Raw genomic sequence first — 12,507 nt, forward strand, 5'->3', positions numbered from 1 at the left:
GACTGACACTGAGCTCAAGAATAATATAATAAGACACAAGATAACAAACACAGAGACAAGACTGGAGGGACAGAATGGGTATCCAACTAAAGCAATCAGGGAGCCCAGAAAATACAACCATGATAAGCCCCAGGTGTGTAAACATAACATCATAACCAGAAGACTAAAGAATACAGAATATAGAACCAAATTATAAGATTATCAAAAAAATACAAAACAAGAAAACCCCTAAGCATCCCCAAAAACCTGACAGCATGACCCTAACAGTCATGATGACTGTGGTAGGAAACCGGAGAAACCCCCATACACACACATGCACAGCGAAATCTGCACACAGAAGTAACCGGAGGGTTTGAATCCAGGACTTGCTGTCGACAGTGACAGTGCACCACTGTGCCACGAATCCACCACATGCTAAATTTATATAGTGGCTGCTAAAGACGCTGCTGATTTAGTGACCTTGTTTAGAAGTTTGTTGAAAAGAGCCGCATGCTTTAGCTGGAACTGAGGTTGATGAGAGCCATAACAGGAAGCCTAAACGGTAAAGCTGTTAGCCATAAAACCAAAGCAAATGAGCTAAAGAAGCTCGGATGTTCAGAGTCAGCCACCTTTCACACAAAAGAAAGCAAATGTGCAGTACACCTGTGCTTTTCTATTACGTCCTATCCCTATTATTTTAATGAAAAGCCTGAACTAACAGATATTTGCCAACAGCCTGAGCTTCAATTTGTCGAGACGTGACTCATTGTCCGCTAGAAGCTTTGGACTTCCATTGTTCTCAAAACCAATTAAAAAGCAGCTTGCAGACACAAGGCTGCCTTGACTGATATAATCCATCATGGTATACAACTCCTATAATGTACTTTCTACTCACACCACTTTATAACACCACAGTGAAACAAGGTGGATCCATTGTACCAGCGCCGGGAAGAAATGATTATGTCTCCAGCAGAAATCACCGGCACCGCACACCGGCCCTCTGCCCCCAGTCCTTATTTCACTTCCCTGCTGCTACCACTGTGGGAAAATGCATAGAATGATCCCAGTATACACAATGATTAGCTCCAATTGATTTCTGTGCTGATGCGCTGATATTGAAAGTGATGGATTGCATTAATTAGTGTCTCTGCGAGATTTAATGGATTTTAAAAACAGCTGTTACTTCAAACCTGCAGCAGAACAGCCAGTTAAAGTAGAATTTCTGAGAGAGTCTGCAAGCCCCCAGACAAATTCACACTGCCTTCATATGGATGAGGGATTCACAGGAAAACAATGCATGCGTGTAATCCTGTGTAGTTTATCTCATGCACCTCACTGTTCGCTCACTTTACACTGTCTGAGAGCTGGATTAAGGTGCTGCAAATAGAAAGAAGACCAGTCAGCACCTCGTGTTACAAAATTGTACAATTCCTGAAATCCTGATTGGTATATTTAGTTTTCTAAAAATTACGCACTAGTTGCTTTACTGTTCTATTTGTATGCATTTGTAATTCCAAAGATCACAAAATCACACCAATCTGTGCAAAATGATCCTCTGATTGTGCTCTATCATCATGTTATCATCGTCATCATTTTTGGATTGCAGCTGACACATTCTGGCAGGACCCATATGGAAAAGAAAAAAATTATAAAAGACTTGTATCAGATGTGGCCTACTTCATATAGTGAATCATATAAGGCTCATAGGATTCACTCATGAAAGTGGCCACTTTCATATATTGTTTTAGTATCCAAAACAAACAAGTTTCATTTATATATTTTTCTAGGGATCTTATATCTGTTTTCACTCTTGTATGCTTTTCATACAAGTTTCACACAAGACAGATACAAACTTTATAAGATTTATATATATATCTTTTCCATATGGGAAGATTCTCGTCAGGGTCTGAGTATTTGTCCTTAAAAACCCCAGAAGTGGCAAAAATGCTCCTGCTTATCCCCAAGTTGCAGCCTAGCAAAGCAACGACATTCAGGAATCTCTTTATACACAATCAGGATGAATGAAGCCCAAGACCCAATGAGCTGTGACAATATTTCTGTTGCATTGTGCTTTGTTGATGAAAGCTCGATCATAAAAGAGAGATTTTTGACGATAACCACAGCCGCCGTGGGAGATGCAAACTTTCATATAGACACTTTTTCAGAACTGGCTGGCCTGAACAGAGACAAAGCACTCTGCCACGTTTATGACAAGGCCTTCTCTCATGTAGGGAAACTTGGTGGTTCAAAGACTCCTTCAGGACGAGCTGACAAAAACCTTTTTTTTCACTGCTCTAAGAACCAACCACACGATATCCTGTGAGAGGGTTTTTAAGGATTTATTCAGTATATGTAGTTCCCTCTCTAGTTTACATGAATATTGTGGAAGTTCACTGAATGGTTTGCTTGAACAGCACTAGACAGTGGACCCTGCCACAATACTGATTATTCTGAATTCCTTTTAAGCTTCTGTGTAATATCAGAAACTTCATTATTTCCAGGAGACAAAGGGGGTGGCTGCCAGGGTGCTGCAATATCCAAGCTCAGCTTTAAATTCTGTGCCTTATGATGACTAAGATATTGTCCACTTTTAGCAGGAACTTTTTATAGCAGCACTGATGCAGTTACTTTGCAAAATCATGCACTGCTAAAAAAAAAATAAAATAAAATAAAATAAAAAATCAGTAATAGAATCCACTGCCACACTTGACCCGATGAGCCTTTCTGGACCCAGAAAAACTGGAACCCTGCTTCAGCTAATTGTCAAACAGTTCCACACCTCCAGACGACAGGAGCCGGACACTGAAAGTACTGCTGGGTAATTTCCACAGGGCCCTTGAGGGGCTGTGGAGTGGCCTCAATGCATTTAAGGTTGCCCTAACCTTCTGAGCTTCCACAACTTTATATGAGAAGTCTTTTCTTACTTTGAAAATGTGCTCACTGAGCACAGAAGCAGTATGTCACACCTACGAAGATTCAGCTAATTCATCTTGCTCTTGAGAAGGACTTAGCTTAGAAGTGCAAGACACCGTGGAAAGGAAAACTTCATTATTCTTGTCTCAGAGACATTTGAGAGCGACATTTCACTCAAAGATTCCCAAAAGGAAATCTGTGAGACAATTCTGCAGAGAGAGAGTGCTACAAGAATAACTTGCATCGGGAAAAAAACTTTTTATTTTGGGGGCAAAGGCACTAAACTTGTATAGGTTTGTGTTTGTTAGTCTATTCATAATTCTGTTCATTATTTTTTTATGTCGCAATCACATGAAATTAAACTTAACATAGATGATGCTTCAAAATAACTGCATACATCAATGTGCAGAGGTGTTTCAACGTGACTGGCAATTAGAAAGACTTTAGTTTTTCGGCCATCTGTATACTTTTAGTTTTTGCACAAACTAGAAGTATGTCAAACTTGTCGGTAGCACCTTCTGTCATTGCTCTAATTCTGAGCACCTCAGCTGCTATGAAGCTTCTCAATGCACAGTAGTAATCATATTTGAACCACATTTGCAAATTTACTCATTAGTTTTTTGCTGTTTCATTAGTTTATATATTATTAACTTTATTAGGAATTAACATTGTTTAATACTAATAATGTCACGTCCGGTGTGGCAGACGTGTGGAGTTGTGGAAAGGACCCAAAAGGCGGCAGCTCTGGTACAGGTGAGTATTTATTTACAGGAGTGGGTACAAACAGCAATGGTGGGTGAACATGAAACCAGAAACCTAAATTGGGTAAAACTAACAAAACAAACCAGAAACAAAGATGCAGGGAGGTCCGGGGAAATACATAAAGAGAGACGCAGGGAGACCGAGGGGAAACAACACAGACGAACCAGCAACGACTGGTCACAGCTGGGAGTGATTAACGTGACGAGACTAGGGAGGCAAACTGAAAACACTCACATAAGACGTAGACCTTCAAAATAAAACAGGAAACACATACACGCAATGACACAACGCAAAAACTTCACACAGACTGGGGAACACATAGGAACATGAAAACAAAACCCAGAATAATAATAACTACTAAAACATAAACACGGAGTCACAAACTCCGGATCATGACAAATAATGGTATTAATATCGTTTTGCTACTGTCTGGGATCTATGCTGAAGCTGCCATGGCAATGCAAAGCATTAATAAAGCCTCAGTCTCAGGTACAGTTCTTGAACATTCCTCCTTTGTTCTGTTTTCAGTGTACCTGCGGACACTTAGAGCAAAATAGCTAGCACTCTGAGCCTGTTTGTCGTTATTGTTTGATTCAGTCATGGCCAAAATGCTGTCATGATCATCATAAACATCTTTTCATTGACTTTGGATTTGAATTAAACTGATTGTCATGATTTAAAATTACACAAAAAAATGATTGTGATAACAAACGAGATATAGCAGAGAAGTGAAAGCCTCATTTCCAAGGCTGATTGCAGGTCTTGCTGCCAAACATGCGCAACCAGTTATTAGGTTTAGGAGACGATTTCTTTTTAACAAACAACATCTTTTTTTCCCCCCTCAGTAAATAAAAATCATCGTTTTAAAAACTGCATTTTGTATTTACACTGATTTATTGTCGTCTAATATTAAAATTTGTTTGAAAAACAGGAAAAGTACTTGCCGAAAACATATTACAATACAACTTTATTTGCTGTGAGCCATTTATGTATGAATTTCAGTGTTTAATTTTAGGGTAATATATCTTACAAAATTACTTTGTCATTATTGGCTCACAACTTGATGAACAGATTTTTGGTTTCATAATTAAAAAATGCCGAAAAATCCATGGAAGTCTTTCAGCATGTACTGTAAATCTTTTGTTGCATTAAAAAATGACTCGTATGCAGTCATTTAACTTGTTCTGGTCTGACGACTGAAACTAGTTAATTATTGGGATTTTTAAAGGATCAAGTTTTTATGCTCTCTTCTGATTGTTTTACTGCAGTCCCTCTCTTCTGCTCCCCTGCAGTGCTACTAGCACATGCTACTTTAGCAAATGTTAGCTTTGAGAGTTTTGGAGTCTAATAACTACTTGCAGTCAATAAATGATGCTACCACAAACAGCACATAAGGAAAAAAACATTGCTACTGTAGCAGCAGGTCTAGCAAGGAAGAAAGCCAAAGTTAGCTAACTAGCTGCTACATGGTATCAACAGTGCTGGAGTACTCAAAAAAGTAATCTATTACACAATACTCATTACTTTTACTGCTGTATGTTATTTATTTACTCCCTGTAAGTAATTGTAAGCAAATGCTAATCATGATGTCATTTTTGTAGCACATAATGTTGTCACATAATAACCAGCTAACAATGTAATGGTCAGGCTACATGCTAACACACTGAGGCAAATTCCTATTCTAATGAGGACACACACAACTGACAATTTCACAGTAAAATGTTGTAGTCACAGCGATTCTACTTCAAGTTATTCAGGTACAGGTCAAAGTAGAGGCTACTATGTTACCAGCCCAAATGTTCATCACTGGTTGTTTCGCATGTGGTGGCACGGACTAAACATCACTCTAGGTCTGGGGTTCTTTGGCATTTGCTTTGTGTTAGCAGCAGTGTGTGTTGTTTCTATGTGCACTTTCATCATCTCATCATTTGGTGATTTTCTTTTCTGTATGAATATTGAAAGAATGTATATAACACAGGGACATATCATTAGCATGTGTCAACACTACAAAAGCTCTTTTCACAAAAGCAAAAAATGTTGCTTCCAGTTGTACTAGCTGAGAAAGATAAACTTACTGGAGAAATAAGTGCTAGCAGACAATTTGCCAGGCCACCAACTAAACAGCTGCTGCGTGTTTTCAAAGTGGTGTGTCCTCATGGTAATAACCACATGACGGTTAGTGTTCCACCTGAATATGCTGAAGCCCACCATCTGGTGTGTGTTTGTGTTTAAGGTGTAAAACGAAAAGTGCCAACATATCCAGATTATATAGAAAAATGACACGTGAAGTGTAATGTGTCGCACCTGTATATAGTCGTATACAGTGAGGCTGTTAACACCAGTGTGTCTTCGGTGAAATACACAGATATGGTGTTATCCACTGACCTTGCAGAGTGGCACCAGGAGGCGATGCAACATTGGTATTTAGGCATTCAACAATGCCACAGGGGCACTCATTTAGTGTGGTGTGTATCTGTGTGTGTTCGCACATCTGTTGGGTCCACCCCAGGGACAACTACAGCAGACAGTTCTGATTCTCACATATATACAAACGCGCACACACGTAGAGATTGAGAAGGAGGGAGATGGTGGGTATACGGAAACAAATTGACAGATTGTGTTTATGAAGAAACTGTCTTAATTAAACATCATTAAAGGAACTCGATGATGAATACAGCAGAAGCACCCCTCAAGCTACTACAGAGTGCTTTGCCCCAGAGTGTTTCTGCAGGGCAGGAGTAATTATGTTTAATCTTTACTAGAATTATTCATCCATCAGTTCATCATAAACAGGGTCTGAGAACACATACAGTATTCAAGCCTTGTTCTACTAAAGCATGGTATCTGCAAACAGTAGACTGCACAGATGTAGTGTCCATGGTTGCAATGTATATGTTACGCAATACTGTTGCTTATGTCCCTTGAGGTGCAGCAGCTGTGTGTGTGTATTTTCTTAAAAATCAATTTCCCAAAACTTACTTTCATGACCCAAAACATGTCCAGTTTTATTCATAGTGTGTGTTTTTAACATTAATAACTGCGCAGCTGCTGGCTAGCCGGGAACCGAAGCAGCTGCAAGAGGTTCAATCGAAACACTCGAGAGCAGCGAAAAGAGCAGAGTTGCACCAAAATGACCAAGAGAGGAGCTGTGTCTGCTATGATTTGCAGTTTTGCTTCATTTCTGATTGCACTGCTTCTGAGCAACAAGGAACCATGTGAAGCAAAGACAAAGTGTTACCTAAGGCTAAAGAATAAGTCCAAGTGAAGTTTGTTGTGAATCTGCAAGTCACAGCTCTGCAGCAGAAATGTTAACAAGCCCCGTATTGACTTTGGCAGCAAAAACATAAGTCAACTGCAAATAATTCATCCTCAAAAAACGTGTTCATCCAAATCTCACGAGAACGCAGCAGCAGGGAGAATTTCACGGTTTGATCCGCGAGTCTTCGTACACATTTCAGGATGTCAGTGGGGCGGTTTGAGCTCTTGTTGGCAGAGTTGGGACCACATATGAGGAGGCTAAGAAACCATTTCAGAGACCCATTTGACCTGGAGCATCATCTAGCTGTGTGTCTGAGGTAAAAAAACGATTATTTCACAATTGCCATGTCATTGTTTATTCAGCACAGCTGCGCGCTTTGAGATATGAGCACACTTGTTGCCACGTTCATTGGTCTGATAGGTGAAATATGTTTAACGCGCAAAACATTCACACAAATTAAGGTCTTAAAGTGTAGGTGATTCCTTGTTTTGGTTATATGGATATACCATGAAGTGCCAGAGTCTTATATGAAATATTATAATACAAATTTTCAGTCATACCGTTCGGTGCTAGCAGGAAAGTGCAGAATTTATCAAAAATGTTGTCAGAGCAGAAGATCAGATCTATGAAGTGTTTCTGATCAAATTTAAAACACTTAATTTGTATGTAGAAATATTTTTTATGTCACTGTTGTGAACTCATGGTATTCCGGAATTCTTAGGATCCCCAGTATTACAAATCCTGACCACAGCCTGGAAAGGTACAGGTGCAGCTAAAGCACATTAAAAAGGTCTCTTTAAATGGTCCTGGAACAGAACTCCCTTAAGTGAAACACAGCTGTTGTGCAATGACACGTGGAAATGTCTGTCAAATGGTGTCCTATGATGTCAGTAGCGAAACACACTTGAAAGAACAGAGAACCTCTGTGAGCACTGAGTCATCCCTGGGATATTATAATATTCCACTGGATTTTTCATCATAAAGACCCGATGACTTTACTGTATTAGAAGAACACAAAGGATAGGGATAAGGGATAAGGTATTCATATTCACTGAGCGCTTCACAGCAGAAGGACTCTTTAGGCTTTGTTATGCTATTCCTTGGCTTTACATGTTGAATGGATTTAGTGAAGAAAACTAAAGCTGGGGCCTTTTCTTGCTTGTAGTCGTTGACAGCATTTCAGGTTTTGCAATTAACTCGAGCTACATTCAGAAATGTGTATTTCCTTCAGAAAAAAGTTGAAGAGAAATTTAAAAGAAGATAAATTCTTTGCTATAACTTGATTTCTTTTGAAAACTGAACAAGTTATTTTTACTGTGTGACAAATCACAGGTGGCCACAAACACAATAAAATGAAGACTTTGGTTTCTGGATCAATGTAAGAATAAACTACAGTCCGGACTCACGTTAAACTACATAGTAAAATGGGCTGTCAAGTCTTTAAGGACTAAGGAACTATCAATTCAATTCAGTTTTATTTATACAGCACCAAATCACAACAACAGTCGCCTCAAGGCGCTTTATATTGTACAGTAGATCGTACAATAATACATACAGAGAAAAACCTAACAATCATATGACCCCCTATGAGCAAGCACTTTGGCAACAGTGGGAAGGAAAAACTCCCTTTTAACAGGAAGAAACCTCCAACAGAACCAGGCTCAGGGAGGGGCGGGGTCATCTGCTGTGATTGGTTGGGGTGAGAGAAGGAAGACAGGATAAAGACATGCTGTGGAAGAGAGACAGAGATTAATAAAAGTATGATTCAATGCAGAGAGGTCTATTAACACATAGTGAGTGAAGAAGAAACACCCAATGCATCATGGGAATCCCCCGGCAGCCTAAGTCTATTGCAGCATAACTAAGGGAGGACCTGATCCAGCCCTAACTATATGCTTTAACAAAAACGAAAGTTTGAATCTTAAAAGTAGAGATAGTGTCTGTCTCCTGAATCCAAACTGGAAGCTGGTTCCACAGAAGAGGGGCCTGAAAACTGAAGGCTCTGCCTCCCATTCTGCTGTTAAATCCACTCCTGCTACACTACACTTCACACGCTCATGAACTTGATTAACATCCTGTCCTTAATCCAAAGGGTTTACATTTATGACGTCGGGCAGCGTGTCACTGCAAAAAAGGTTTTCATCTCTGTGATGTTGTTTTAACTTAGTTCCTCCCATGATTCTCATAAGGATTAACATTTTGACTTCTTTGTAAAAACCTTAATGATTTAAAAGTCACTCATAAAGTGGTTGTTTCTTCACATTCTCTTGATAGCTTTAGTTATTTTGGAAGGTTTTAAACACTCTTTATAAACATAAGAATATACATTTAAAACTAACACTGGTTTGCAATGACAGCGTGAAAATGACTAATAGTGATTTTTAGAGGAACAGTTTAGCGACAGGGCTGAGCATGTCCTGGTTTGAAACTTGACCAAGCTTTAAGACTCAAACAGAGTGCATTGCATAAAATGTATTCACATAAGCTACAGCTGATTTGCCCTACAAATGTTTTTTGCTATTCTGAGGCTTGACAATCAGAAAAGAGAGGCTGAATAAATACAGAGGACCACATGCTGATCAAAGAATACAAGTACACTGTAGAAAAACAGAAGACTGTATGGATTCTTCTTTAAGCTGCAGACTGTGAAAAGGCTGACGAAACTAAGGAAAAGTAAGGAGACAAGGACAACGGAGCTTTTAGTGCAAAGTTCAGACTTGAAAGGAAATACTCCTAAAGCCTCTAAATACCGAATACTGTCTGCTGGCAGCAGATGTACAGAAACTAAGTGACTGACTGGCTCTGAGCATTGTATACAAACATATACACCAAACAGTACAAAGGAGTACACGCAGCAACACATAGCAGACGTTTGAAAGCCACACAATGCAGAAGTCCAGTGTGAAAAACATTCAGTGAGTGAAGCGCTCCAGGTTTAGGAGATGCATAAAAACAAGTGTAGCGATAAATAAGCAAGCACGTGTTCATACTTTTCACTGAGGTGGACTTTTTGGGAGGGTGATGATTCGAGGTGGGCAGTTTGAACCAAACAATGGTATTGGTGTCCAATCGATAGTAGCACCACAGGATCAATGCTTTGTTTCTTTGCACAAAGATCAGTAGGTAGCCCACTGATTATATTAAATATATATAATTTGGGGAAATGCACTATGTGAAACTTTTTGCACTGACTGTCATGATTATTTTATTTATAGCACATTTAAACAGCAGAAGCTGCTTCAGAGATAGACTCATGTCAAATGAAAGTTGCGTTTTTTGTGTTAACTCATTATTATGAAAAGTAAAACTCACAGCACTTTAGTGCTCATTAACATTTGTTCAGAATTCTCAAACTGAATCCTCATCTTATGACACTCCTACATAAGCTGCCTTTATAGGTTAAAAGTATTGGTACTGGTATCGGCAGTACTGGCCCTGTATTAACTTGGTATCAGATAGATCGATAGCAGTTGCACAGCATTGCTGACAGTTAGACACAAACACAAACGCTTTGTCTTAAAGACACATGTAAACACAAACAAAGCCAAAAAGAGATTATCAAATACTGCGGTTCTGTCACTGCTGGTAAATCGGTGAGATACTCGTAAAGAGTTAACTGCTGTTCGTGTTTATAATAGACATAAAACACACATGTATTAAATCTTCAATGAACTCACCATTGATGAGGAAGTCTGATTTTCTTACCAGCTTGGTGTTTTTAAACCAGATGTGATTAAGACGTCAGTGGACATTTATGATTGCTATGTCATTAACCAATGAGCACAACCTGGTTCATCCTCTATTCTGGCCCTGATGGGCCCACCATTTAGAAGATGAGCTTGAGGTCACAGAACAAATTCTTTCCCAAACCCCAGAATATTTGCTCCCTGGTGGCCATTGCAAACAATGCAGGTTTAAGGCGCTTCTACTGTGTATTGACTTTCCATTTCAGACCAGAAGCTGCATCCATTATTTATGTCTGTGAAAGTTCTCAGTCATCCAGGTCATCGTAGTCTAAGGAGCTTGGAAAGCATCTGGACTTCTTTAACATTTATGGACATTTTCACTGTATTTATAAACAATATTTATTATTTTCCCACCAACATTTCTTTCTCTAGTCCTACCTCTTACTTAATGTGCACTACCACCAATTACATTGCTCCTTATATTGCACCTGCTCCTTTATATGGCATATATAACTTGTACATATCTGTATAGATACTTATGTTATTACATACAGTCCCTGTGTAGGTACTGCTTTAACTTTAAGTCTATTTTTTGGTTTCCCTTTTTCCTTCTCTCATTCGAAAGGAATTTTAATGTAAAAATCTACAAGCTGCTAAGGGAGAGATGCCAAACTGTCTTTCATTGTTCTTGTAACAGTGACAATATAGATCTATTCAATTCTATTTAAGCTTCCTTGAAGACGTTTCACCTCTCATCCAAGAAGCTTCTTCAATTCTAAGAGCAATTGGGGTCCTGACCCTGGGGACCCCTATTAGGGGTTCATGACCCTCTTACGGACACTCCCATGGGGCTTAAAACCTGGGACTCTCCCCCAGTTGCTCTTAAAACTGAAGAAGCTTCTCAGATGAAGCGGCTTCAAGGAAACTTAAAGAAGTAGGTTGCGCACAATTTGTTTGTGATTTGGTGGAATGAGGGAGAAATGCTGATCATGTCAACACTCTGTATGAAACTGTAAATCAAGCTGTAGTGTCATATGTAACTATGCAGGAGAAATATAACTTCATAAAACAGCTTTTTAAACCGTACTATGGGGCAAAGTTACCAGTGTTTTTACATCAGGATTGATTTGTGACTCGATACCTGCAGTTTAATTAAAATTAAAGTTATAGTTCCTTACGCGTTAATAAAGATAAGGACTTTAAAATTACATCCTAAATCACTGACCAGACAGTTTCTTCTAAATTGACTTTGTTTAAGTGCTGATTTAACTTGCTGTTTGGTTCATTTTAGACAACAAAACTATTTGATAAGCTTGAAAAACATGGTTATGGTTAAACATGGTCTTTCACAGCAGTAGTCCTGGACTTGGAAAATCTAACTAATTCATTAGAGACAAAGCGAAATGTGAGATAATGATTTAAATGGATTTCACACGAGGCGTGGTGGAAGGAGCAGATTTGATTCACAGCCACAAAGCCACAGTTTCCAAAATGATATAGATAAAGAGACAAGGCCCAGACAGAGAATCAGCTAACTGTGCATGTACACGTGAAGAATCGCCAAAATCTTCTTTGGCTGAAGTGTCTCTGAACTGCATGAACTATTGTTGCTGCTGCTGTTGTTAAAATTCTGATGATGCCAAGCTCAGTTTCACACATATTTTCTAAATTCTTTTTTTTTTATTAGTTTTTGTTAGAAACTGAGCTTATGATGAACTCACCACCTCTTCTCTCTTTGTGTGTGTGACTGAACAAAATGGACCTGTTTTATTGTTTGCTGAGGAATGAAGGTTAATATGATCATTTTGTTTTTAATTGCTTCTCACAAATAAGTGCACTGCACAGTCTTGAGTCAGGATTTATTGTCAGCGTGCTGACACTGTTGGCCTGAACCATGTACACTCTTTC

Source organism: Maylandia zebra, linkage group LG2 (assembly GCF_041146795.1).
Source record: "Maylandia zebra isolate NMK-2024a linkage group LG2, Mzebra_GT3a, whole genome shotgun sequence".
NCBI classification, from domain to species: Eukaryota; Metazoa; Chordata; class Actinopteri; order Cichliformes; family Cichlidae; genus Maylandia; species Maylandia zebra.